Source organism: Cryptotermes secundus, unplaced genomic scaffold (assembly GCF_002891405.2).
Source record: "Cryptotermes secundus unplaced genomic scaffold, Csec_1.0 scaffold751, whole genome shotgun sequence".
NCBI classification, from domain to species: domain Eukaryota; kingdom Metazoa; phylum Arthropoda; class Insecta; order Blattodea; family Kalotermitidae; genus Cryptotermes; species Cryptotermes secundus.
Genome location: NW_019728504.1, coordinates 827,453 through 833,580, shown reverse-complemented (window position 1 = coordinate 833,580; position 6,128 = coordinate 827,453).

Here is a 6,128-nt window from a genome sequence, read left to right as displayed (position 1 = left end):
TGTGTGTGTGTGTGTGTGTGTGTGTGTGAAGTATATATATGGAAACAAAATCCTATATTTCTTTATTGAAAGCCGTCACAACACAACAGTAATAATATATGTATGTAGTTTCAAGTTGTATTTTACTACATGTTTCGGCTTTCAAGGAGCCATCATCAGGTTAATACACTTAAAAACTTTTAGCTATTGACTTGCATGCTAATTACACTATGTAACAACAGAATGCATTCACTGAAAAAAATAACCCTACTTAAATGAACAGCGCAAACATATTTGCAGAAGCTACTGCATTTTGGGATGTGACTTCATGTAATCTGGTATGTATTGAACGATGTTCTTCCACAACGTCGGTAAACATTTACCAAACTACATGGTGTTACATCCCGGAAGAAAATAATCTTTGCGGTCATCGCGGTGATACGCTTAATTCCCATATTTGCACATGATATGATGTTTGCAAATCCTTTCTATATTAAATCACTTGTTCATACTTGTCACTCGTGTTTCCCGTTGTTTAAATTGGTAAAGAAAGCAGCATTGTACGAGTATTTGAGACACAGACAGCAAAATATAACATTCACGAGTATGGAAAAAAAAAGTTAAAGCTATCCCTGTAACAGGGACACACGTAGTTGGTTGAGGCACTATGCTACAACCCAGAAGGTCGCGGGATGGAACCCCGATGAGGTGGATTTTTTCTTTCAATTTACCTAATCCTTTTAGCCGCGCTATGGCTTTGGGGTCGACTCAGCGTCTAACAGAAATGAGTACCAGGAATCTTCCTGGGGGTTAAAGGGCGCCCGGCTCGTGAGGCTGACAACCTCACCACCATCTGTAAACCGATTGTCTAAAAAATATGGGACCCTCAACGTCTCACAACCCTATGGGCCTCCAGGGCCTGTTACAGGGATACCTTTATTTTACTATCTCTGTAACAGGCCGTGAATGCCCATAGGATTGTGAGACGTCTAGTTTTTGTTAAGCTGAAAGTGTGTGATGCCAGCATAAGATTAGTTGTGTGCTTTGCTGATAGTACAAGTATCTCTGCCTTGTAAGATCAATGTTCCGTGCTATAATGTAGACCGATATAAAGACACCTGCATGCATCATATTTACACTGAAATGTTGAATGTGATGAACATTTTCAACGAGAATTTGTATGTCATTTCACATACCGTTGAACATTATCAGCTAATCTTGTTTTTTAGATCAGGACAAATTTGTAACAAAGTTCATTCTGACGCCTCTGCTGACTTAGATCTACTTTGACAATAATTCTAATACTTTGTTCCCTTACGGTATTCCAAGTATAAAGCGGCGAGAAATCTCTGTGTTTAGTGTCAATATTAGTTGATAAAACAATTTCCAGCGCCAAGTTTATGAACATGTCGCTTTTACGTGGAGAACAAACTTTGTGAAAATTTATGACCTACAACCAACGGGAGGGTTTAATATCAAAACACATACGGCGTTCGTGTATAGGATATAAAATGAAGTTTTTGTTAAAGTTTATTTCCTATAACCTTTAATTATCACACACTAAATTTAGCCTGTATTTGGGACTACCCATTTCGAATGTTGACCCCTTATTTATGTCGCTTTCTAGCTCCTTTCAGCACATGGCGAGTAATCTCGTCCTCATATTTCACAATAATTTTTATCGAAATATCCATTCCGCCATCTTACCATCCAATTCTTATTGAAATCCACGTGAGATGCAGTCGAAAGAATATTGTATGAGTTGCCCGTAGGCATAACCAGTTATTCTTCTGTTAAGGATGAGCGCTTGTTTGAGAATTAGTCCTATTTATGCTTTCGAAACAGTTCTCGTAACGTTAGAGCGACTCTCTTTGATGGGGAATAGGTAAATTTAATAGCTTCTGTCGCCATAGAATTATACAATTAAGAGAAACATAGATATTCGTTAAAGTTTTGACCGGATTGCGAACCCACGAACCTAATTTTAGAAGCGCGCAAGACCTTACACAACTTACACCGTGTGATCCCTGTGATCAGCACCATCAGGTCTCTGAAATGCATTATTTTTGTACACAGATGGAGAGATTGCCTCCAATTATATTTAATCTTATGTACACGGCTACTTTAAATGATTCATTCGTTTTTAAAGCGCTATATTTTCCAAAGCAATACACATACAAATATGATTGATATATAAAAAGAACCGTAAACTCACCAAGTTTTCTTCATATTCTACAAGTGTTCTGTGTGTGCCCCTTGGGTCACGCGACACACGTCCAGGTGGTAGTCGAGCTCGTTCCACACATTTTGTAGCATCATCCTGTCAATGGTCATCACTGCAGCATCGATGCGTTCCCTCAGCTATACTAGTGTTCTTGGCAGTGGGGGTACTTAAACACGATCCTTACTGTACCCCAAAGGAAGAAGTCACAAGGAGTTAGATCAGGTGATCTAGGGGGGCCAAGTGAACAGAGCTACGTCTTCCTCACCAATACGCCCAATTCATCGTGTCCTTAAATTGCCGATACCACATCAAAATTCTTTGTTTACATGGCGGTTCTTTACCGTACTCTCATTTGAATGTGCGTTGCACTGCTATAACAGACGAACATCTCGCATATTCCGACAAACAAAAACTCTTTTCTTGCTTTGTCGCCATTTTGTAAAGACACTGAACTCGTGTTGCCAAGTGGTGCACGCAATACAAACTTGGTGAGCCTACGGTTCTTTTTATATATGCAGTTATGTTTGTATGTGTAATACTTTGGAAAATATAGCGTTTTAAAAACGAATGAATCAGTTATAGTAGCACTGTACTTCGTGCAAAGAACAGTTTTAAGAAGTGTTGTGAGACAGATGTGATGATCACGTTTGAAGTACATTCTAGAATTCCTCTCGAGACACTGAGGGCGCAGTGTATATCTCATGGCTTACTGGTTTTCTTCTAAACACTAATTTACAATAATCGTAAAATTTTACATGGATATTTGTTGACGTGTCGGCTAAGGAATATATTATGCCTTCTTAAGCTTATCCTCAGACGCCCCCTCCTCATTTCTGATTTTACAGAAAATTCAACCCTTATCTCCTTCCCTTAATAAATTCCACACCACAAAATGTTCGCTCGAAGTAAAGTATCATAATGTTTGAAAGAATGGAAAATGAGATGACTTGATTTGAATGCATCCTTCCACTCACTGCCGTTTGTCACGGCAATGAAATCTCCAGCGATGCTATAAATTCCACTCCTCAGTTGGGCGAACACAAGGGAAAATGTTCAGGAATAGTCGGGCGTTCGTAAGGAAAAGGGAATTTGTTTTATTCCTCTGTATTTGATATTCGGACCGAACAACCGATATGTTGTCGTATTACATGTCTAGAGCGAAGGAAATTCAAACCTTGGGGCATGGCATTCCTGTCAAATTCGTATGCTTCAGGTTCAGCTGATCTGTGTTACACCACAGACATGGGAACAAGTTTCACAGAACAATAAGCAGTTCAGTGCCAATGCATGAAAACTAGTTCCTTGAATTTCTGTAATATCTAGTTTCACTGAATATTTTGAAGAAATTGGCTTTTGCATAATTCCTTTATAACCCATGATCTGGTTATTGAAAAAAGAGAAGGTTATGGAAATTCATGTTTGTTCATATCGTGTTGTTTACCACATTTCATAAATTCGACCAAAACTTAATTCACCGAAAGAAATGCAACATTACTTTGAAATGAAGTTTGTTTGCTCGCAGCGAAACAAAAGCCCTCTATTTCAGCCATCTGTACTAAAGTGAGCAAGTGACAGAAACTGAATTCGATTAACGGGACACGTCTCGGATTATCTGAAGTATAACGAAGATTATCTTTTTCTTCCACCTTGACGAATTAGGCTATCTCACCGGTTCCCATTCATAATTAATTATGAAGTTGTAACTCGTAGTCAGCCGGTTGGATTCCTTGGACAGGAGATCAGCTAGACGCAGTGTCTCTACCTAAACAGGACAACAGAAAACAAACGCAGACACACGTCCATGACTCGAAAAGGATTCGAAACCACGATCTCAGTTCTTCATCTGGCGAAGATATTTCATGCCTTAGACCGCAAGGCCACTGTGATCGGCATTAATTTCCTTGGTGATTGTAAAAGACTGCCATTACTAAAATCAGTATGATTTTCCCTCCTCAATTTACTTAATCTAGAAGGAGATCAAAAGTTTACAGATGTTTATCAGTTGTTGCCATTTAATTATGTATATATACTTTTTTAAATAATGCATATTTGGTAAAGTTGAGCGTATTTTTCTTCAGTTAACATTGCGGTCGTCTGAAACTTAATGTCGTATATTTTGGTAGATGCGTACCAAGATTTCGGAGGTTGTTGCTTCTATCTTCTTGGTAGAGAAATGTTCTGGCATTTTGTAGATATGTATGGAGCTGCTACACTTATCTTCGTGGTACCCTAAAGATACCAGGCTACACGGTTTCACGTCGCAGAAGAGAGTAATATTAATATTTACCCCCAAGAGAGCCTCAGATCTTTCGCATGTTTCCTCGGTTGCCGATACCATTGTCATGACACTTGTACAATACAGCAAGTACGTAGTTACATGCATATAGGCGAAGGTGGAATCCTTCACCTGCAGTGTACGTGGAATTCTCGTGACCTCACTCTGATCACATTTGTTTAATATGCATCGAAATGTGGCTCGCTGGACTTCATATCCATTCTGAATTTGGCGATGAAACAGTGATTCATAAGAAACAAACCAGTTTGTATTTTCATTTAATGTAAGCTAGAAAGAAACGATGTAAGATTTCAGTTTTTCACGGCGGTTACTATGAAGAATGCAGTCTTCTGGGATTTGGCGCCGTGTAGATATTGTGTAAACCGACGTTTCGGATGAGTGTATCGCCTCCATGTTCAGAGTATAAAAATCCGAGAGCGAGGAACCAGAGTGAGCCATCTGCTGACGCTGGTTCCTCGGTCGCAGATTTTTATAACTTGAAGATGGAGGTGATACGTTCCTCCGAAACATCATCGATTTACACAATATCTACACGGCCCCACATCCCAGAATAAGGCACTGTCAATAGAAAGAAACGAATTTTAACATGGGTCAGAAGTTTTGAAATGTGTCTTCAGAAACTCCTCCTAAACGTGTGCTTAAGATCAGGAAGAAAGTAATGTTTATTTATGACAAACCGTGCTCATATTTTAAACCGAGTACCGCTGGCACTGGGCAAATTGTCTGATCAAGAGTACCAGTAGAAGTGGTACGTGACAGGAGATGGTCAGTGGTTGCAACTGTTGAAATCGTAATCATATTATACCATCTTGTCAGAGGTAACCAAACACTTATTGCCGGTTAGCGTGTCTCCTGAACGACTCTAATACATCTGTATAATCATTTATTACTGAACACAATCCAATTAAGACCTCCATTCCTCGAAGAACATAAGGGACGGTTCTCCCTAGATGTTATGAAACTGGTCTGTAGCATACAGCACCGTAAATTCCTAAATCCTTACAGGAGCACCACCACCCGTCTATTTGTGTATTCTAGTTAAAGTGAGTCTAATAGCGTTGTCTCTCTCTGCCGTTGATAACTACATAAACGAATGCCTAAAATCCACTAAGGTTGTATCCACAACCGACGTTTCGGACTACATGGAAATTAACAAGCTTGTTTCATACTAAGATCCAGGAGAAACAAGCCCTCTTTGTAACGTGGTTTCAGATGAACCCATCTAGCCGTTCCGCCCTGCTTTAAATGAAGAACCACTCCCGACCTACTTATACGTGACTCGGGTGATAATAGGGTGATTTTACCCCTCATGAGGGCCGCGATATGTAGCTCTCATCCCTCATTGCGATAATCGTGATCCGAATCTTTAAGAATCTTCGTAAACTGAGCGCGAGATATGGTATCCTATTCCAATTTTATTTATAGGTGTCAATCTCCTTTAGTTTTATGTTTTAGTGCCAAGGGATTGATCGAACAATTTCTTAGGTGAGTTTTACACCAAATATAAAGGCGTTGATGTTGGCATCTGCCCTTGTTTATTTTATCCTTATGTAAAAGGCTCGTCTGAATCAAGCAAATTCTTAGGTTTTTCTCGTCTTTTTAAGTGTCGTTATTATTATTATTATTATT